At 39.7% G+C, this 24,353-nt stretch overlaps 1 protein-coding gene and 1 pseudogene across 2 annotated transcripts in view; both read right to left on the reverse strand.

Annotated features, from left to right (window-relative positions):
* Positions 1–22,102, reverse strand: LOC118577379 (annotated as a pseudogene).
* The window catches only part of Pde4b (phosphodiesterase 4B), a 546,203-nt gene that overhangs the window by 249,569 nt on the left and 272,281 nt on the right, over positions 1–24,353 (reverse strand). The window lies entirely within an intron of this gene.

Consider the following 24,353-nt stretch of genomic DNA (forward strand, 5'->3'; position numbering starts at 1 on the left):
CTAAATCTCCCCACCTAACAAGTACACTTTGTCCTTTTTAAAGGCCATCTGACAGGTTGTATAGGGGCCACAACGGGGTGCTAACAGGGGTTGATGGCCCCAGAGTAGCAGGTGAGCCACTGCTCTGTGCACACATTCTTCCTTTTCCCAATTAATCTGGCTACCTAGGGGAAAAGACATGGTGACAAGTCACCTTAACTGAGGGGCAGGACTTTGAACATTATTAGACCTATGCATTCCAACATTCTCTATGTTCCTTCATGGAAAAAGAAAATTCCCCCAAAAGTCTCAGAATTCTTCGGAACTAGTGTTTCACAATGGCTCTGTGCATATGTATATACACATGAAGTTGATCTCATAGTTTGTGATCCCAGCATACCCATGGCTATTTGTTTCTATGAGAAACTACATCATGAGAACAAGAGCAAAGGAATGCCCAAATATGGTCAGATCCTTGGACCATTTTATATGTGCTCTCTCTCAGAATCTCAGGACATGGGGTCACCTAAAGCTCCACTCAAAGGCCATGGTTATTTTCCTATGACCTGCCCTGTACTCCATGGTCTATTGTGGGTGCGTTTATAAATCTATTTAAACCTGTTCAGAACCTAATATATTTCCAACATGTACCCTACTGGAGAAAAAAAATAGACTTTCTAACCTGACCAGACAGTTACAAGAAGTGAACTTCCTTTCCCCTTTTTATTGTCTTGATTCTCAAGGCAGTCCTTTCTCTTCTCTATATGCATTTGCTTTCTTAAGAATTCCCCCTCTTGTATCAGTATGTATATATTTGAAACAGGCTTTCATAATATAGTGGTGGATGGCTTGGAACTCTATATAAACCAGATTAGTTTCAAACTTGATGCAATCCTCATGTTTCTGCTTCCTAAATCCTGTGTAGTTGGAAAATTTCCCTGGTCCTGCCAGGACCCCACAGTCCTGTGACCTGCATATAAAATAATCACTCAGAAGCTTATATTAATTACAATTGCTTGGCCATTAGCTTAGGCCTAATACTGACTAGCTCTTACACTTAAATTAACCCATAATTCCTATCTATGTTTAGCCACGTGGTTCTGCCTTGTCACCTTGCTTCTTCTGTGTCTGCCTGGCGACTCCTGACTCTGTTCTTCCTCTTCCCAGCATTCCTTTAGTCTGCTCACCTGCCTATACTTCTTGCCTGGCTACTGGCCAATCAGCGTTTTATTAAACCAGTGCACAAAAGCATTATCCCACAGCAATCCTGGGATCACAAGAGTGTGCTACCATACCCAGTCTAGTTCCCTTTTCTGTATTAGCCAGTGTCATCATTCTCAAATAATCATCCCCTTCAAATACCAGCCAATCTTGTTTCTCAAAATGAACTTATTGGAACCAACTCCTACCATATCTTCTTCTATTCTCTAAAAGTGGCATTTCCCATCTCTATCCATCAAGAGTTTATTAAATCTTTCCTTGTATGTAAATTTAGATTTTCAGGTTCTATTAGAATGGATAAGGCTTTCCATTTACTTTTATCTGGTGGGCAACTGTCTTGTGGAACCAATGGAAAGTTTTGTTTTCTTATTTTTAGTCTTTTGATATTATTTTTATGTGTATACATGTTTTCACCTGCATGTATGTCTATGCCTGGTGTCCAATGAGGCCAGAAGAGGGCCTCAGTTCCTCTGGAACTGGAGTTACAGCAGGTTGCTGGGAATCCAGGTGTTCTGGAAGAGCAATCAGTGATATTTTACCTGCTGAGCCATTTCTCCAAACCCCACTGTGAGAATTTTAAATGAGATGATTTAAGCAGACAATCAGAAAGTGAGACAGAGGGAGAAAATGGCAGAGCAATAGACACTATAATAAAGGATTGTTCTGGAAGCAAAGGGAATGGCTTGAGAAACTGTGTACTCCAGAATATACCTTGATAGAGAAAAGCCAGCACCAATAATCCAGTGGGTTACAAATATTCAAGAGGCCATGTATTTTTTCTCAAATGCAGTCTTAGCAAGGTGACAGGCTAAGCAATCTTTTTATATGGAACTTCATATATTGTCAGGGATAACACAAGCGTTGGGCTATTGATGAGGTATTATCTGTACAGCTGATCTACTGAAACGGGGGAGTACCTGTGAGGTCTGTACTGACATGGTTGCCCGGTTCTGTCCGTGGTACTTGCTTGCTTTTCTCTTTTAGTGGCTGCTCAGATAGCTGTTTAGACAACGTGTCCAAGAAGATTGAGTACAATACAAATATGAAACGAATCACCACTCTCAGCCTTACAATATCAACACATTAAAAATGATCAACTCTCTAAAAGAACAGCTGGAGGCTGAGGAGCAAAGACCGGCTGTGATTCATAAATTACTCGGGTTCCTTTCTCTAAGAATGGCCACTAAGTTCTGACAAATACAGTAACGTTATGTCCATCCTCAAAAGGAAGAAACTGGGGGGTCAAACAAGCTGTGTAAGTTGCTTGCAGCTAGTTTACTAGTGACAGTCAGGTGGTATGTTTTGTGTTTGGGTAAGCTCTGTACCCATTAGATTGACTAGTTCATTCTCTAAGAACAGAAATCACAACTTCACTGACTGTCTTAGTTTGCTGTGATTAAACAGCACTACTAAAAGTAACTTGAGGAGGAAAGGGTTTATTTCAACTTACACTTGTAGTTCACCATGCATGGAAGTCAGGGCAGGAACCTGTAGGCAGGAACTAAAGCAGAAGCCATTGAGGAATGATACTGGTTTGCTCCCCAGGCTTATGTTTAGCTACCCTTTTTATCCCTATCAGAAGCACCTGGCTAAAGCTAGCGCCTCCCACACTAGGTTAGACCTTTCACATGAATGGTTAAATCAAGAATATTACCCAAGGCTTGCCTATAGGCCAATCTATTGGAGGCATTTTCTGAACTGAGGTTTCCTCAACAAATCTAGATTGTGTCAAGCTGACAAACTAACCAGGACAGTAGCTAAGTACAGCAAATTTCATTTTTCGCTCACTCTGAGTCTAAAATGGGTCACATGGGGAGTTCTACTTGTTACTATCACTCAGAAAACCTGGTCGGTCTGGGCTGATATCTCCAAAGCTGATGTATCTCTTAAATCTTCAGCCTCAAAATTGCATAGCTTCTCTCTTACCATTTCAAGAACTAAAAGCTAGTCACATGGCTAAACCTGAGTGATCAGGAAGCCAGGGATGTAACTATACTGTCTCAGAGAAGAGAGAAGAGAGCCCCAGTGAGTGGTATGGCCTCAGGTCTTAACTTCACCTCATTAAAAGTTCTATGTAATAACACTGAGCAAAGGTAATGTGGTAGGCTTCCACTTCATTTAGGCTGAAAATTACAGCAATACAGACATACTAGAGTAGAACTGCCACTTAAGCATCAGATATAGAAGTACCTAAGGATCATTCAGGAACGATCTCTAAATAAGCCACTGCTATATCAAATTGGCATGTGGGGTATATATTAATAGCATCATATGATTCAGACTAGCCAACATTAAGTCTCCATACTTCTAAATCTCTGTCTTCTGTCTAAACTTTCCTCCGAAGCTCAAGGCCTCCTTACTAACTAAATAGGTAATGTCTAACTGAACATACACTTAGACATCCAGAGGTATGTACGATTCTATAAGCACCTCTTGTCCTTAAAACAAGATCTTCTCCCCCATGTACTTTATCAGTGTAGACAAGTACCAACTGACCCCTATGCTAGGAATCTCAGTTTCATCGAATCCTTTCCTGCTACTCCACCTCAAATGGCCAATCACTACAGCAGTGTCTGTTCAAACCAATGGTCCAGTTCAAGTTGCAGTTCTTCTCAGGCATGCTGGAGACTCCTGCCAAAAACTCTTAACCGATCTCCTGGCCACCAATAGGATGCCTTGTAAATACTTCATCCCTACCAACCAATGCCAGGAGGCAAGACCCAAGCCCACCTGTGCAAATGGGAGACCCTTTACAACAGAAGCACCACACTTTCAGTTGTATCTTTTGACCTGTAACCTACTTTCTGATCTCTGAACTACCAGCCTGTCTCTAAAATATGGCCAAAGCTCTCTTCCTCCCAAGCTCCCCAATCCCCTGCTTAGACTTCTCTTTCCTTGGCATGAGAGCCTTTCCCTCGAGATCTGATGAATTCAAATTGAATGTCACGTTCCTCAATTGCATCCCTTTCAACTCTGTCATTAGCCTTGTCATATGGCATCAGTACTGTTTGTTCACAAGTCTATCTTTTTCATTATGCAACATGCTGGGGGTAGAATTAACTACCCCAGAGCTTAATCTAAGCCCAAAAGTTTGGGAAGCATTAGGACAGAGATGAGCTGAAGACTCTGCTAATGGGATGGAACTGATGGCAGAGTTCACACATACACAAAAAGTAGGTTAAGTTTTCAGAGACTAGAAGTAAAATGTGAAAACACTCCAAGAAACTAGTTAATTTATAAAAAGCAAAATGTAATTAACAGGAAAAAGGCTACTTGCCCATTCACAGGAGACACACTAATTAGAATTCTCTGTGGCCTAAAGGCATAAGAGAACACTGAAAGTGTGAAACCACAGGAAGATAAAGGAAGGGTTAGAATGAAAACCAGAACTAATGTCAGAATTGGGCTGTCAGCCCCCAAATGTAGCTGATCCTTTACTGCAACAGCCAGCGCCTTTATGAAAGGTTCAGGTAGCAAAGATACAAAATATTAACATCACACCTGACTGCATGCTGTTTGAGGAATTTTAAATTAGCACACAAGGAAATGTTTCCCTTGAGAGCTATTCCGGCATTTTATATTCGCACATTGCAACTGGTATGTAAGACCAAAGCAACATGCTTTTAATAAAATACCCCACAAAGCATGGGAGGGGTGGTTTTCATTACCTTGGTGATAATTCCACTTTTTACCCTTCAGAGTAGAGAGGCATTAAACCCCACTGAGCTGATAAAATAGGCTGGATGAATCCCTATAGCGAGAAGAGCATTAGCAGCAGGATTGCATAGATTTCCTAATGCAAAAGCCTGGGTCGCATTTCATTATTGAAGTTGCCTGATTGCTTTGGTTCGAGCCTTATCCTCAATTCTTTTCTGCCTCTATTTAAAATCACAACAATAAACAAATGAAGCTATCACACAACAAACAGCCACGTGGGCTGAACTGGTCCTTGCTCCTCACAGAGGCAGTTGCACAAAGTTGCTGTCACTCTAACCAAAGCTTGCCTTGATGCCATACATCCCATCAAGACCAAGGGAAATGCACACCACCTATTTATTATCTATGCTGATGCTGGTTTGGTGTATCCAGAATCAGCAGAACATTCTAGAGTCTGAGTATCCAGCCACTTTCCTTATTATGGCAACCTAATCCGTCTGTCTTCCTCCCCTGCCAAGGTATTATTTCCCTAGCCACATGCAGTGACATTAGATTTCCATTCTCCCAAAATAAAACTTCCCAGATGCCCTTCATAGGAGTGTAAAAGGCAGGACATGCTGCTCGCTCATATTAAAATTCCCCCCTTCATTAAATTTGTACCTGCTTCCATTATTAAGAGGACTTCTAAATTTCCCTGTCTGCGTTCTCTCATAAAAATCCTTTTTAAAAATTCAATGACTTGTTCCAAGACACTTCATCATCCCATTTCATAAAAAATTTAATGGTGTCTAATCCTCTAAGACTCACTGAAGTTGCTCTGGGTCTAATGCCAGCTCCAGGTCAGCCTAAGAGCAGACACTTCAATCTGAAACTTGTATGTGGCCCCATTTAGCCCATAATTTGGAGGCTCATCAAATTTAGTCTACAGAAAAATGACCCTTGGAGTTTATTAAGCATGCACTTGCCCAGGATCTTTAGACCAGGTACCTACTCAGTAGGTTATGGGGTAGCTAGTAACAGGTAACCTTGGGAGATTCTGTTGTGCAGAGGACAACTGCAAAGCCAATAAAAACAAAGCTCAATGTAGATAAATTCCCTTCCTATCCTCACTAAACTTCAAATGAGCTCTATCTCAGGACACCTCTAACTCCACCAAGCTGATCCCACACCTACCTCACTCTCTCCTAACATTATGCAAATGAGCCACTCATTTCTTCTGTTTCAGCCAAAACAAAAACTAGGAATAGAATACCAGCCTGATTTGTTGGGGATTTCTCTAGTTCCCATAAAAACAAAAAAACAAAACAACAACAACAAAAAAACCCAGAAAAACCTTCTCACTTTAGCCTAGACATAGCTCAAACTCCTAAATTCCAGAAAGAAAGAGTCTTAAACAGAATTAGATGGCCACATACCTGAAAAAAAAAAACAAAACAAAAAGACTATAAAATATGCAAGACCTCCCCTCCCACATCTGATTCTCTGGATTCAGGCCTTCTGACTCGAATAGTGATTTGGAACAGACGGTCTGTTGAGTGTTAGTCTCTAAACCTGTCCACTTCAGGCTTCTAGGGTCAAATTCAGTATGATTGCCCTGGTCCCCACATGAAGAATTGTTCTTCCTGAATTTCCCTTTGTAACGATGATGTCACTGGCTAGACTGCACATCATTATATGCAGCACTCTTCTGACACTTCACAGAAGTCTCTGTAATGACTGATAATAATATTGTTCACTCTTTTATCCAAGTTCCCCTTAATGAGAATCCACAAAGGGAAGTGTCTGTTTGGACTTGACACTGAAAGTAATTTTAGTGCTCATAAGGAATTGACTCCTCCTCCTCTTCCTCCTCCTCCTTCTACTCCTATTCTTCTTCCTCCTCCCCTTCCTCCTCCTCCTCCTTCCTCTTCTTATCACACATACACTACATTTAATGACAAAAGGCTTCCATTTCTACCTTTGACTATTAGGAAACAAAGCTTATCTAGCAGTATGCTGTATCTCTTAGGTCACATTTTGGCAACCTTATCCCCACATTTATTTTCCATTTCCTTTTATACCTATATATACTGTCTTATTTCTCATATCTCTTATAAACAATGTTATTTTTTAATTAAGTCTTCTTGATTCATCCCTGGATGTGTTTATCAATACCTCAAATTTTAAGGATGCCAAATAATCCTATCAATAACCATCTAGTACATAATCACCTGACACTCACTAATGAAAAAATTCATCTGAGCGAATATGAAGTAATGCAATAAGATACCTAGGAAGTAATACAATGAGATACGACTAGGAAAATACTGGCATGTGTAGAAAGCATGTCCATAAAGTAAGTGTGAGGGTGATTCGGTGAATGCAATCACAGTTTAAAGGTAATGAAAATCAATGAGTTCTAAGAGGTAGAACTTGATAAGTCCAATCACAGGGTAGATCAATGTGTGTGGTTTTGATAGACTAAGAAAGATATTGGAGATCAAAAGAACAGCATGGGGTAAAGAGTCACCAAAAAGGAACAGGAATTGAAGGGGAACAGACTGAATTTAGATGTTTGAGTCCTTAATCATTCACAATCTTTCTTCTCATTTGTAAATAGGAATATTTCTAAGAAGAACCTTGAAATAATCAAGATGAGTTATGTAAACTATTAGTATAATGTCTACCATATCTTACACATTCATAAGTTAGTCATGTCTGTGACAATAGGGAAAAATCCATGGATTTTCTCCTCTCAGCTGATGTGACCTCAGAAGATCCCTTAGGCTGGGGACAAAAGTTAAGTAGTCTTGTAAGTTAGCAGATTCTTTTGGACTTGATAGAGGAGGATTATTTGAGCTATTTAGAGTTTCTAAACAGGGCAGTGATGAGATGAAAGCAGTGTTTAAAGAAGATTAATGTGGCTGTGCAGGAAAAGAGTGAAGGAGAAAATACCACAGGCATAAACACCATCTAGAAAGCTGTGTGCTTCCTGGTCACAAAGTGACTAAGGACCGGATGTGGGACGTGGCAGAAGACTGCCAAAGAGAGACTCTGAAACACTTTAAAGGCAATAATGTCTTTCTTAGGGAGGGATTGTGATTGCTATACACGGTGAAGAATGACTCAAGAGTAAAACATAATCATAGTAATTAATCAATGATTGTCCTCTGTTTATCACCTACTAGATACTAGCTGTATAGAAAGACAGCATTTCTATCTTATTCACCAGTGTCTAGCACAGTATTTCAAGCAAATAAAATACTCCTAATATTTCCCATAAATTTAATTATTCAATAATAAAGATAATTTTGTTCCTAGAAAAACATTCAAAGTGCACATATATTGTGTTGTAAATAACAGTCCAATTTATTGAAGATGATTAGAGTACTTTTCATGAATTATCTTACTCCAATACTAGTTTTATGCAATAGACTATCTTTCATTTTGATCTGGTAAAACAGGTATAGCAAGTTTCTGATATTCCTTCAAGGTCTCTTAACCAGAAAATGACAAATGCAGAACTGAGAGCTAACTTCCAGATGTGAAGAAAGTGGAAATGGGCTGGGGTAGTCACCTGGTTGATGTGGGGAGTCCTATCAAATAAAAAACATAGTGGAAACCACTTAATTTGTATACAGCTTGTACTCCCCAAACACTAAATCTTCATGGGAAGGCCATAGGTAGGCACTGACTTGGGTTACTTAAACCTTCCAATCTTATTTCTGTTGGGCTTATGATAGTTGAATAGAAGAGAGTAGATGTGGAAAAACAAGCATAAAAGTCAACAGCAAAAGCCAGACACAGAGCAGCCCAAGGTGTGCTGTTGTGTTGTGAGGACACAAGAAGATATCAAATGGCAGGATGTGAGGGGAGATGACTGTTCCCATGCTTCTTTGATCTAATTCTCTCTTAGTTTTATTTTCTTACCTGTTGCTTCATTTACACTTGAATTCTACTCCTCTGATAATGGGAGTTATAGAATGTATTCACCTATATTGTGTATTTTAGCAAAACCCCCCTTCATAGACATTAGGTGACACTATGGATGACCTGTGAAATAAGTTGCATGTTATTTTAACAAGCAAAATGGTGATTTTGGAAACATGGCATATTTGAGGCTGCACACAGTTTTAATTCCCAGATAGAATATATCCACTGCAAAGAAATGAATAGGATTCTAATGTTATCATTTCAGGTCTCATCAGGATATTTTCATACTTCCATGTCATTGAGCTTTATTCATTACACACACACACACACACACACACACACACACACCTCCTCATCCCTCCTCTCCAGCTCTCACTGGTGGGATTTAACTTCTCATCTGTCACGAAGCACAGATTTGTATACCACCAACTGACCAGTAACCATGCACTCAATTCCCATATTTTCTGTTCTTGTCTGCATTCACTCAGGTTAGTCGTCCCTTTCTGAGGAGAGTCTGGATGAGTACAGGAGCCACCACACACTGAGTTCCACAAGTGGGCTCCAGGATCAAGTCAGGAGATATGCTCTACACACTTTCTTCGTGCCAGACACCTAACATTATTTTATTTGATGCCTAGAGAAACCCTAGAAATGACTATTTTGTTCAGGGTCCAGTTACAAATACCAAGTCCACGCTGAATATTTCAAGCCAAGGAGGGGTTTTACTTTGAGGAAATTATTATACAGATTAATTTGTTGGAAAAACAAATGACAGTGAAGGAATCCAGGTACTTAAAGGGAATGGTAAAAAAGCTAACAGTCCTTTAACGTAAGGAAGAAGGAAGATATGTGACTCATAAACCAGAAAACAATCCCAGCAGTGCTCAGAAGCCTCAAGGGCTATGCCCAGCTACAGAGATCTAAAAGAATAGAAAGGAGGATTGCCAACCTTCTTTGGACCTGAAACCAGGAAGGCGATCCCTTTGCCCACCTCCCATCTTTCAGTTTCCCTCTGGTGCCTCTTACTGTTAGATTAAGTCTGAGAGTCAATTAACAAGAGAGTGTTATCCACAAAGCTCCACTCCAAGCAATACAGATGGTGTCAGGAGAGAAAGACTGGAAGACGAAAGGTAATAAGTGAATAGGTAGTTTTGGCAGTATAATTTCCTCTGTTTTTAAAAGAATGAAGGGGGAGTTAACATTCCTGTGGTTATCCACTTAGCAAAGTGAAAAGGTCCAGATTCAAATCTGACCAGGGCTGCATTCCATCTGGTACAGCCTTGAGATTTTCAAACCTTATTAAGACAATCTTACATTCCTTGATGACAGCTAAGGTGCTTTTGGCATTTTATGACTCTTTGTATGGACTGATTTAATTCTTACATAAGGTGGGCATGGGTAGTGTATTATTAACATCGGTGAAAACACAACACAATGACCAATGTCACAACACTCAAATTCAATCCTTATCATTTTTATAATCTATTTCAGGAAAATTATTTTACTTCTCTTTGCACACAATTGATAAAAGTGGAACTCCCCAGGTTAAGCTACAGGAGAATTTATGAATGCTATAAGCATGTGACTAGAGTAGGCAAACTCTCGACTTTATCGCTGCATGAGAATCTGTCCTTGACAACTTCTAAAGATAATTTCTAATCGTTGTACTGTGCTGTAATAAGAAAACCTTCTACAGCACTTAGCTTATGTCAACATTTATTTCATTCATATATGCCAACAAATATTTTACATAGCTCAACTCATTTAATTCTCAGCCCTTCTTCTTCCTTAACCCCAAGGTCTGTTCATTCTCCTTCCTACATATGAGTCCAAATTTAGAAGATTTCACACGTAAGTGAAGTCACACAGTATTGATCTTTCTGCTCTTGACTTATGGCTCACAGTGTAATGTGACTCCAGATTCATCTATGATATCAGTGGCAGGACCTCCCATTTGAAGGCTGAGTAGCGATCTATTGCACATTTATGTGTATACGTGCACATTACATTTTCTTTACCCATCCATGCATTAGCAGACCCTTAGATTGTTTTACTGATTGATGACACATGCTAGTGTGAATAATGCTGTATTGAATATGAGAAAAGAGAAATCCCTCAACATACTGGTTTCAGCTCCTTTGGGCAGATGCCTGTTAGCATGATTGCTGAATCTTATAGTAATTCTATCTTTACCCCCACCCACACCTTTCTTTTTCCCCTGAGGAAACTTTGTACTGTTTTCCATAATAGCTATTCTAATTTACAGGTTCATCCACACTCAAACCAACACTTGTATTTTATCTTATTTACTTATTTTTGGCTTTTTCAAGACAGGGTTTCTCTGTTTAACAGCCCTGGCTGTCCTGGAACTCACTTTGCAGATCAGGCCAGCCTTGAACTCACAGAGATCTGTCTGCTTCTGCCTCCTGAGTGCTGGGATTAAAGGCGTCCACCACCATGCCTAGCTGTATTTTATTTTATTTTTTAAGAAAGACATCTGTTTTAACAGGTATAGTGGCTAGCTGGCTGTGGTTCTGACTTATGGTGATTAGTGATGATAGACATGTTTTCAAGTACATATTATTGCCCACTTATGTGTCTTCTTTTAAAAATGTCTTTTTGGGTCTTTTCCTACTTATTTCTTCACTTAGCTTTTTAAAAGTTTAAACTTGTATATAACATATCATGATCATATTCATTCCCTACCTTATCTCCTTCCCACACCTACTAATCCTCCTCCTCTCAAACAGCTCACCTCCACCCCTTCCACTCCCACCCCCACCAACCCTTCTTGTACAGGTAGCCACGTCTGCTGTATCTTCAGAGTTGCAATGGCCACGTCATATCTAGAAGACAGCATTTCATAGCACACTTCCCTATCGGCCAGCCATGTGTTTTGTTTTTTTGTGTTTTGTTCTTTGCTACTGAGTGGCTTGCATTCTGTGTGCGTTGTGTACATTCTTTATCAGAGTCATGGTTCCCAACCATTCTCTCCCACTCAATCGGATGTCTCTTCACTCTGTTGATTTTTCTACAGAGAAAAGCATTTCATTTTTGTGGCATCCCATTTGCTGTTTTGTTTGGTTTTGTTTGAAACACCATTTCACTATGCAACCCTGACTGGCCTGGAACTCATGTAGACTAGGCTGGTCTGGAGCTCACAGTGATGCACTCACTCCTACCTCCTCACTGCAGAGATTAAAGGCCTAACCCACTGTATCCAGTCCACTTGTCCATTTGTTTTTTTTGGGTTTTTTTTTTTGTTTTTTTTTTTTTGTCTTGCTGCCTGTACTTTTGTATCACAAGCAAAATAAACCATCCCTCAGCCCAGTGCCATGGAGCCTCCCCCACTGCTTTCTCACAGCAGCGGCAGTTTGCTTTCTTCTATGGAAGTCTGTATGTTCTGAGTTGGGTTTTGTGTATGGTGTGGGTTGAGTTTTGTGCATGGTGTGAGGTAAAGACCTCACTCCACTCATCCACTTGTGAACATCCAGTTTTCCAAGCAACACTTTATGGAACAGACTCTGCTGTGTGTTCTTAGCACTTTTGCCAAAAACTATCAGCTGATCCTAGATGGGTGGGTTTATTTATGGATTCTCTATCTTTACACCAACAGTGTACATTTTGCTATAATAACTGATTAATACATTTGTACATCAGAGAGCATGCTGCCTCCTGTCTCATTCTTTTGCTCATAGATCTTTCATTCAAGATCATTTGTGGTTCTGTATGGCATTAAAGATTTCTCTGATGCTGTGAGAGAGCGACACTGGAATTTTGACACACATTGTACTAATTCTGTGGATTCCCTGCGAAGCATGGGCATTTCAACAATATTTTGTTCTTCTGGGCACTGAACATGGGGCGGCTATTCATTTGCTCATGTTTTCTTTAATTGGGCGTTTTGTAGTTTTCAGTACATAGTATTTTTTCTGAGTACTTTCTCTTGCTTTTTAAAACAGAAACGCTTTAAAGGCATACACACACATACATCATTTCTGATCTGTGAATGTTAATGCAGTATCCTGAAACTTACTTGACTTATTGGTTATACAAATTTTTGGTGGCATCTTAGTGTTGTCTGTGTCACCTATAAATAAAGACAATTCCACTTCTTCCATTTCCATTGGACATCTTTTGCCTTCTGAGTCCTGGACTTCCGGGACTGTGCTAAAAAGAAATAGTGGGGATGGGCATCTTTGTCTTATCCTTAATCTTAAATAAAAAATTATGTCAGATTTTACCACTGAAAATGATGTTACCTAGGAGACTGTCATGTGAGCCTTTCTTTGTGTTGAAGTAAATCCCACTACACCTAATCCATTGAGGAGCTAATCTCAAAACGAATGCTGTATTCTTCCAAATGTTTGTTTCTGCATCTACTTAAGTATGATTTCCTTAATCTCTTAGGTTATTTCAATAAGGTGTATCACATGTATTGATTTGCACATGTTGAACCATCCTTACAACCCTAGAATATATCACTTATCTAAGGAAGACTCTTTAAATGTTTGTGTTTTTTCTAGTTGATATAGTTTTTGATAGATGGTCTCCCTTTTTAGGTCAGGCTCCCTTCGAAGGTTGAAACATCTTGCCTCAGCCTAGGATTATAGGTGAGACTTATTGAGTCTGACATTGTAGATTTTTGAATCTATATTCTTCAAAACAATTGGTCCATAATTTTTTTCTTATGCCGTTCTTATCTGCTTTGGTATCAGAATAATGCTAGCCTCACTGGCTCAGAAGCTACCCTCCAATTCACTGTCTTTAGAAAGAATCTATGTAGCTCTTTCCTAAGTATTTGAGAAGAATCTATGTAGCTCTTTCCTAAGTATTTGAGAAGAATCTATGTAGCTCTTTCCTAAGTATTTGGCAGAATTCAGCTTTACTGCTGAGCATTTCTGGGCTTCCCTTTGATTTGAGGCCTTTTATTGCCTATTCTGTCTCTTTCCTTGATATTAATTTGCTCAGATTTTCCATTTCCTCTTGTTTTAGTGTTGGTGGCTCATGTGTTTGAGTTTTTCCATCTTGTCTGGTTAGCCCATTTGTTGGTGAATGACTTTCTTATGAGCCCTTGTATCATGCCAGTGGCAGTCACAATGTCTTCTCTTCAGCTTCTGGCCTCCTTTATTTGCAGAGTCTTTTTTTCTTGTCTCACTAGTCAACTTCATTATTTATTAAAAGGGCTTAGCATTACTGAATTTTCTGCTTTTGTCTCATCATTTCTGCTTCAATCTTTGCTTTTTCCTTCTATTAATTTCAAATTTACTTTTTTTCTCTTTTTTCCCCTAGTTCCTTGAAGTATATTGCTAATATGTTTTTTCTTTTTTGAAATATAAATTTTTAATTATAAACTTCTCTCTTAGGACTGATACCACAGCATATATAAATTCTTCTATGTTATATTTTTATCTTCATTACAAGATACTTTTATTTTTAGTTATTGATTTTTGCATAGCATGTTGGTTATGCGCTTGCGCACACACACACACACACACACACACACACACACACACACACACACAGTGGGAGGAGGCAGGGGAATTTCACTACGTAGACCTGGGTAGCCTCAAACTCACATGTCTCTGAGGCATTAAAGGTGGGTGCCACACTTCTCCTCAGACCTGGCCTGATATATTGTTTTAAAATTTCCCTGTTATTATGTTTTATTTCATGCTATTGTGATCCCCAAAAGGGACTCAATATGACTTCAATCCTTCCAAATTTTCTAGTATTTTTTTTTAATCTAACACAGAATCTACCCTGGAGAATGCTTCCTGTGCATTTAAGAAGATGATCCATCAAGCTGTTGCTGGTGAAGTGTTCTATATGCCTTATAGACCCAGTTAGTCTAAAGAACGTTTCAAATTCAATGTTTCTTTATTGATTGTTTGTCTAGATAATCTTTCTATTGTTGAACATGGGTATCAAGGTCCTTTCTGTTATAGTATCACAGTCCACCGCTCCTTCATCTTATATTCAGATATTCTGATATTCTGGTGCATATGTACTGAAAATTATGCCTTCTTGCCAAATTTGTGTATGTGTTTATAATGGAGAGGGAGGGGGATTAACGATACAGGGGATCGAATTAAGAGTCATGTACTTGCACATGACAGGCCAATGTTCTACCACTGAGATGTATACTTTATTATAATGTACTGACTTTCTTTGTAATCCTTTATAACAATGTGTCCATTAATGTTTCATCTTATTTAAGTATAGATACCATTTCTCTTCCTCAGTTTCTGTTTACATAGAGTATACTTTTCAATCACTTTATTTTCAGTAGATGGGTTCCTTAGTAATAAAGTCTCCTGTGAACCGTCAGACAGTTGAATCTTGATGTATTTTGTGCAAACCCCCTCCATGTATTTTTATTGGGGAACAGAATCTATCTACATTTAAGGTGATGATTGACAGGTGAGGATATGCCACTTCCCTTTTGCAATTTGTTTCCTGATTTTTTTTTTGGGGGGGGGGGACTTTCCCTGCTTTCTTCCATTTTTCTTTGCCAGAAAATTACTGTATTTATCCTCTGGATGGACTGATTTCAGGATTTCCTGTGAGAAATTCTTTTCTCTCATCATTTTGAAAACGCATTCTATTTCTCTTATTTTGACTGAGAAATCTCACAGGGCTGACAAGCTGCTCTGTGGGAGGTACCTGTGCTGCTTTATTGTTGTTGTCTTGTTTTGTCTTCCAAACATTGTAACAGTCTTAAGGATTCCTCAGGCTGAGTTTCATTACTGTGTGGCTACTTCTCTAACGCTCAAGGAGGACTTGGGCATTTGGACTTCCTTGGAGCTTGACCTCTCTCCCTATAACTGTGTTCCACGTGGTTACACCTTGTATTATGGGACCATGCAGTTTTGGCGATACCCCTTTTGTTCTTGGCTACACATTTAGTGTATGCAAGTATTAGACTCCTTACCCTTGAAGGCTAATTTTAGTGGCGGAAAAACAAGAAAGAATGGGTTAAAAGAAATTTTCTCACATGAAGAAAGTGATCTTTCTGAACACTTCCTGGGGTGTCATTGGCTGTAATGAAACACCATGGCCAAAAGCAGCCTGGGGAGGAAAGGGCTTACCACACTTTCCTGGTCCATATCACAGTTCTTCATTAAAGGCAGTCATGACAGGAACTCAAACATGGCAGGAACCTAAAGGTAGGAACTAAAGCTGAGCCCATGGAGGAGTGCTGCCTGCATTTTTTTTCTTTTTTTTAGTTGTTTGAGACAAGGTTTCTCTGTGTAGCCCTGGCTATCCTAGAACTCACTCTGTAGACCAGACTGACCTCAAACACACAGAGATCCACCCACCTGCCTCTGTCTCCCAAGTGCTGGGATTAAAGGTGTGTATCACTACTGCCTAGCTGACCCTGCTTTCTTATAGAATCCAGACCACCTGCCCAGGGGTGGCACCACACAATTGGCTGAGCACATTGATCATTAATTAAGAAAATGCCTTAAAGATTTCTTTTTCCCTGCCTTCCATTTCTTCCCTTCCTTCTCTTCCTTTCTTTCTTTCTTTCTTTCTTTCTTTCTTTCTTTCCTTCCTTCCTTCCTTCCTTCCTTCCTTCCTTCCTTCCTTCTTTCCCCCTCTTTCTTTTCTTTCTTCCATCCCACACAGAGCCCTGCAGTTGCTATTTAGGAAAATTCTTTATCACTAAGCTAAATTGTGAGTCCCCAACCTTTCTTTTTTATTTTAATTGATTCTTTGAGGGTTTCATATCATGCATCCAGATACCATCCATCCCCCCATCCCTTCATATCCACCCTTGCAACTTCCCACCCAAAACAGCATTCAAAACAGAACAAAACAAACAACCAAACTAACAAATACACACAAAACAGTCTCAGGATGGAAGCTGTAGTGTGACAGAGTCACACAGTATAACCTTCAATCCATACATCTTCACTTGTAAGTGTTCATTGCAATGAGTCATGGATTTGGTTTGAGCCCACTGGTTTCTGCTACATCCTGAACACAGGACCCTTACTGGGACTCCTCTTAGATATCCTATTGTTGCCCTGTGCAATGGAGATCTTGCAACTTCACATGCTCCTGCAGTTCATAGATGAGGTAGGTGTTGGGGTAGGCCAACTCATAGCCCTGGTTCTTGGCCTGGGTGATAGCTCAGTGGTCAGCTTGCCAACATTCCCATATTGACACCAACAGGGCAAACTCTCCACCACTGCCCCAGTTAGCTCACCCATTGCAACCTGAACTAAGGAGTGAGGCCAGTTCTCCTGCTCTTATGCCCTCAGGGCTATCTCATGTGCATCTACACCACCAGGGCCAACTCTACTGTTTTCCCAGGCAAGGTGTACAGCCTATTCTCCTGAGTGCTACAGTTGGTGAGATGCAGAGCCAGCTCTCCTTCCAAACTTGTGAGTAAATAAAAAGTATTTTGGCTTTCCATTTAAAAATAATACATAATTTTGATAACTATGTTTGAAGGATATGTCAAAGTACATGGTTTATGGTAACCACTGTCATTTACTGAAAGAATAAAGTGCAAAAATGTATGTATAATTTTTTAAAAAAAGAAAGAAACTGCCTTACAGATTTGCCTACAGCCAGACATTTCCTAAACTGAGAGTCCCCCTTCCCAAATGACTCTAGCTTGTGTCAAGGTGACATAAACCCAACCAGTACAGACCTGTAATGACGAGTCAGGAAGCCCACAAAGACAAGAAGGAAATTTCAGAAGTTCCACCCTAAGCACCAGCTGTAACACAAGATCTTTCCTATAATGACAATTTCAAAACACCTCAATACTGGCTAAGAAAGCCAGAGTACCCAAACCACAGGGCTCTGATGTAAATACCATCTCCAAGTCAAGATTCCTGTATTAATGCCTGTGGGCATGTGGACAGAGACAAGTTCCTCCAATTTGTTTTCAGTAGTATGTTAGTTTTTCTCTAATTTTTAGTGTGAAGTAAGGTTACCCCAGCAATAGTGTCTGGATATTTGCCAATTTTGATCCATGGTTATATGTTAAATCTCACTCATCTTCATGAAGCTCTCTCTTTGCCTCTGAGTCTGCCATTTACATTGTGAACCAATTCCTATGTTCTGATACCAGTTGGTGTTGTCAAAGCGATGATTTAAGTTCATGTTACTTGTTGAATTTTCAAGTATGTTATTTGGTCTATTGCTAGTCTCATGATGATTTGGGGGCTTGCTTAGTAAGGCTTGGACACAGTTTTCCTGTTGAATTGTAATCACATTCTCAGAAAATGGAAACAACATGACATGGGAGGATAGAAATGTCATGGACTCATCAACCAGCTTACATTGGTCTCAGAAATGTACCAGTGAAAGAACATTATTGTCATTCTCTGTGAATAATAAAAGACCTAATGGAAGTATCATTCACCCCAATTTCAAGTTGTATCAGAGAGCTATAGTAATAGAAACAGCATGGCATTCAAATGTAAATAGACACATTGATCAAAGGAATCAAACTGAAGACCCAGACATAAGTCTACATACCTATAGACATTTAATTATTTACAAAGAAGCCAGAAATACACACTGAAAAAAAAAAAGACAGCATCTTCTACAAATAGTGCTAGTCAAACTGGGTGTCTGAATGTAGAACAATGCAAATATATATATCACCCTGCAAAAAACTAAGCCCTCACCATAAAACCAGACACACTGAATCTGATAGAAGAGAGGGTGGAAAATAGGTTGAACTTATTGGCACAGGAAAAGAACAGGACACTGATAGCATAGGCACTCAGAACAACAATTAATGAATGGGACCTCAGGAAATTGAAGAGTTTCTATATGGAAAAGGACACAAACATTTTGACAAAGAAGCAAGCTACAGAATGGGGAAAGATCTTTACCAATTACACATCCAGTAGAGGGCTAATACCTAAAATTTATAAAGAACTGAAAAAACTAAATGTCAAGAAAACAAATAAAATAATTTTAAAATGGGAGGTAGAACCAAACAGAGAGTTTTCAAAAGATGAATCACACATGGCTGAAAAACACTTAAAGAAATCCTCAATATCAACGCAAATCAAAACTTTGAGGTTTCATCTTATACCAGTCAGAATGGCCAAGATCAATTAAAAAAAAAAGACAGCTCAGGATGTGGAGTAAGGGAAATGATCATCCACTGTTAGTTGGAGTGCAAATGTGTACAACCACTCTGGAAACCAGTGTGGCAATTCCTGAGGAAGTTGGGACTATAGCTACCTCAGATCAAGCTGTATCATTCTTAGCATATACCCCAAGTATCTTACTATATCTTACTACAGAGACACTTGCTCAACCATGTCCATTGCTGCTCTAGTCATAGTAGCTAGAAACTGGAAACAGCCTAGATTTCCATCAACAGATAGATGAATAATGAAACTGTGGTACATTTACACGATGAAGTACTATTCAGCTGTTAAAAAAAAATTACGAAATTCACAGGTAAATTGATGGAGCTAGAAAAAATCTTGAGTGAGGTAACACAGACCCCAAAAGATAACTATGGTATATATTCTCTTATATGTGGATGTTAGCTTTCAAGCCTTCAGTAAGCATGCTACAATCTTTATAACCACGGAGGTTAGGTATAGAGTGAAGGACTAGTGAAGAGGGAAGAATCCCCCAAAGGAAGGAGAAATGGAATATTTAGTTATAGAGTGACAGAGGGAAGCCTGGAATGAGAGAGTTAAATGGATAAAGCAAGGGAAGAGGAAGAGGGGTAGGAAGGGAATATGGGAAGTAACCAAATGCAATCTAATTGTACGTAAGGCCCACTGCATATGATGGAAACAATGCCTGACACTGCTCAATGACCATAAACCTGAGGCTAGATAGGCCATGGGCCTAGGAGAACCAAGTAGTATTGTTTCACTAAAGAAACATGGCAATAAAATGACTCCTAACAACATCCTGCTATACCCATAGGTCAGTGTCTCACTCAGCCAGGACCATGAGTTTTTTCTCCAGAGTAGATGGGAACTAATACCAGACCCACAAATGGACAATGGAAGGAGAATGAGAGACTTTGGAAGACTCAGTCCTAAGTGGGATGCCTTCAAAAAATTCTTCCCCTCGGGAGTCAAGGAAATATACAGATGAGGGCTTTGAAAGATTGTTAGAGCCAGAGGAGGTGGACAACACCAAGGAAACAGCGTCTTCCAGATACGAGACTGATGTACATATGAACTCACAGAGACTGTGGCAGCACTCATAGGGCCAACACATGTTCAAGCCTGAGGGGCAGCAGAGCTGAGAAGGGGGAGTGGGCAAGAGCTCCCATCCCTAACCAAGAAGCTATCTCCAACCGACAACTGCTTACAAGGGAAAATTAGTTTTCTCCAATGGAATCTCACTGGGTGTACAAACCACATTTAAGGCCCAGCAATGGATGGCCAACACAAATTTAACTAATGGCTTTGTTGAAGATTTCTTGTCCCATTTTCCTTTTTTTTTTTTTTTTAATTTTATCATTCTTTTCTTGTACATTTATGGTTTCCAACTTTGTGTTTTTGTGAGTTTTGTCATTGTATGTGTGTTTCTTGAGCTTTTTCTTTGTTTTGTTTTGTATTTCCTGGTTTGCTTTGTGTTATTTTGTTTCATTTGTTTTAATTTGCCGTTTGTTCCCTAAAGAGAGAGAGAAAGAAGGTGTGTCATTGAATGGGTAAGAAAGTGGGGAAGATCTGGGAGGGAATGGGGGAAAGGAAACTGTGATTATACTATGTTGTATAAAAAATTTAGCTAAAACAAAAAGAAAGAAAAGAAAAGCCAGGCAGTGGTGTCACATACATTAATCCCAGAACTCAGGAGGCAAAGGCAGGAGGATTTCTGAGTTTGAGGCTAACCTGGTCTACAGAGTGAGCTCCAGGACAGCCAGGGATATACAGAGAAACCCTGTCTCAAACAATGACAACAACTAGAGAATCATTCTCCAGCCCTGTGCTACACAAGGTGACGCTGGATTTCTTAGAACATAGGTTGCAGAGACATTTTGGAACACAATGGGCTCTTGCTGAAATTAAAGGCTGTTTAAATTGGAAGTTAAAAACACTGAAGAAATATATCATTTATACTTTCCAACAAGGATTACAACCAAAATTTGGTATATTTTCTGTGTTTTCTTTTCTCCTGTGAAGAAGGGATCACATTTTCTATTGGAAAGACTACTTCACAGTTTCATAAATTTCATTCTAAAAGCATTCATAATACTTCATTTAAACATTGCCATTCTCAACTCGGTCTCAAGCCTCCACTAGCACTTCATTGTATCATACAAAACATTTTTTTTTCTCCTTGACATTTAGTGTCTTCAAATAATATCAAGGAGCCCATTAACTCTGCCTTTAGTTTCTGCTCAGTCAAGCTGTGCATAATTAACTCCTTGAATCTGTTCTCTGAATTACTCTCTCCATTTCCTTAATCAGTTTGTGGCACATTTTCTGAAGTTTCTTTCATTACCAGTGATTGTTAAGCTGTATTACTTGGGGCTTTATGGGCATACTACAAAACTATGCACAATACATTTGATTAAGTGCTCTGCGGAGTATCTGAGGAGCCATTTACACCAAGTAAATCTGACACATTTCCCATTTAGCCTCTGCAGGCAATGGACTAAGATGAAGAGTCCAGCTCTCTGGGTTCCCTTCTGTCACCAAGGCAAGGTATGCACCATGGTATGTAACCATGGTTCAATTAACAAGCAGGTTTTCTCCTTGAGGCTAGTTTTACTTTAATGACTGATGCATGTAAGGCCACACTGAGGCCACTATGTACATATACAAGATGAACTTTCAGTCTTGGATTTTTCTTCCTTTGGAAATCTCAATGATCTTCTCCTTCTTGGACTGGAGCCATTCCTCCAGGTCTTCATACTCTGCCTCCTGGTCTTAGATTTGTGAGCCTTAGCTTAGTCAGCCAGCAGCATCTTGCCAGCCTTGGCTGCCTTCAGCTTGTATGTATGTCTTCCATGAGAATCCTCTTGACCTTTAGGTTCAGACTGTGTTACATGTCAATCTTAGATTCACGGTATCTCCTATGAAGTTGGCTCAGACTCTGAATCCTCATCCAAGTTACATTCTCGGGTATTCAGACATTGGTAGGATCCTTCTCTTTCCCTATGCACATAGGCCTGTCCTTCTAGCCAGCCAAGGGGGTTTTCTGGCATCCAGCCTGGGAATGGACAGTCATAGGCTTCCAGATCATCAGCCTGTCTTTGATCAGCTCTGGATCTGTGGGCTGGAGTAGGTGTTTCATTGTTCTCATTGGGGTCCAACTAGACTTTCTTTTTGCCATAGTAGAGGGCACTAAAGCAAAGCCTTTCTTGAATCCTGAGCATATTCGGGGCATGTTTAATCAGGACCAGTTGCATTACCTGTGCTCTGTGGTTGAGAAGAAAACCTTAAATATGTTGGAAAAGACCAAGGGAAAATAAAAAATCCAGAGAAAAGAGACAAAAATCTCAAGAGAATGAGAGAGGACCTGAGAACATGTATCGTCATTCTTGATGCCACTTGAAGCAAATAAACATGGCAAGAGAAAGACATGCAAACTATGGACTCACAAAACTCATCCCACTTTTTATCACTATGGTTGATCCTTCTAGTCTGTATCTATCCTTTTTCTAGCATACAGATCCATGCTAAGACAGGTGAGGGAAAATTGTAGACTCTCTTGCTCAATACCACCTTAAAATAGCCAACAATCTGGGACTACCTTGCAATGGGCCTTCCCATACTCCCTACTTCTCCCTCCAGCACCCCATGATCAAGAACACAGTCTCTTTATCTGCAGCTTGCAGACCTATCCTGTACCCCAGAACCTTCTCTCTTTCCGTTACAAACTGTATATAGTAAAGAGAGCACAGCTGTACACTCATTAAAAAACCAAACACATCTTTCCTCCAGAAGGAGAAAAATGTGTGTGGACCTTTTACCATGCTGGTTCAGTGCCTAAGCTTTCAACAAACCTTGAAGCCCTGAAGGGAACTAACTGCCTGGGACAGGATTAGGCATAGGCAGAGACTTCATACTCCTGTCCTGCTGCATACACAAGAAACAAATCACTTTGGAAAGAATCCAAAGGGAAAAGAATCAATGTGTCCCATCTTTGAAGTTTATCATTTCATCTGGTAATTGTGGCTGTCTACATAGGGCAGAAAAGTGAAAGGATCCTATTAGGTGGGAATTGTGGAGATTCACTGAATAAACTAATACATGCACACACTCATGCAGAAACTCACACTTAATGGTAAATATAAAAAGGCATTTAGAAAGAATCAAGCTGAGGTGGTGGAAATAACACAAAGTACATGTAACTTTTACCTGTCACAAGTGTATGAAAATGGTTCCCATGAGAAGAAAATTCACCTGAAATGACTGATGGGAAAAACAAGAAAGAGCTGTTTCTGGAGTCAGTGGTGCCTGCTTTTGCTCATCATGTGAGCCTCCCCCTTCAGAAACCACCTCTGGAAGTAGGGTTTCTTCTCCCTGTTTTTCCACCACAGACACACTTCACAAATGCAATGATCCCCTGCTCACAGGAAGTTGACTGACAGAACAAGGAAGTAGGATTCTAACCTAAAATGGCTGACAAAATTAAAGTCCCAAAAAAGTGGAGAAATATTGAGCCTGTTTCACTATAATATGATGAACACTGGCAACGATAGTTTAATATTTATATTTTCATAGTTCCTCAGTGTAGACTAATAGCATTAACCCTAATTTCAGTATAAGTAATTGGAGTATATTCTCCTAAGGAAGGGTAAGTTTAAAAGATTCACCTATGCAAAAAAACAAACAAACAAACAAACAAAAAAACAAAAAAACAAAAAACACAAACAAAAACAAAAACAAAACCTATCCTTAGATCATAGGGTAATTGTTTCATATTTAAAACTTTATTAGTTTACTACATATGAACAATAGTAGCATGTAGTAGGAGTTCTCAAAGTTGTGGGTATGAAGAATAAAATATTATTGGAAAGATAATGTTTGTGGACTGTGAGGTGCTAGTGCTGCATGAAGACTGAGTATGGACAGTCACATGTTGTTGAGGCAATAAAATCTGACAAAGTTTTTGTTGTACTTGGAAAGCACCACCCCCACACTGTGCTTTGCCCATGCCTACTGAGAATATCCATGGACATCTTGAATTAATGCACACAGAAGACTTCTCTCCAGTGTGTGTCCTCATGTAGTCTCCAAGGGGGAAAGATTTTGTGGAACATTTCCCACAATCTTGGTAGACACAGGAGTAATGTTTCAAACTGTGAGGATTCTCCTGGGACACAGGACTCTTGACCTTGAGGTCTGTCTTCTCCTGTGGACTCTGTCTCTGGAAGGGGAAACTGAAATGTTTTCTGGACATTGTCTTGGGGCAAAAAGAGAATGGGAAAGAACTGATGGTCCACCTGACACTACCTGAGAATCTCGGCCTTCTTCACCACTGGGTGCTGACCTTTGACCTCTGCACATACTCTGATGGTAAGAGGACACCACATGGCCATAGTGGTTTATGTGAGAATTAATGGGATCTCTCACAGATTCTCAAACACAGCCTGGATTATTTAGGGGCTTCTACCTGATCAT

This window comes from Onychomys torridus, chromosome 2 (assembly GCF_903995425.1).
Source record: "Onychomys torridus chromosome 2, mOncTor1.1, whole genome shotgun sequence".
NCBI lineage: Eukaryota > Metazoa > Chordata > Mammalia > Rodentia > Cricetidae > Onychomys > Onychomys torridus.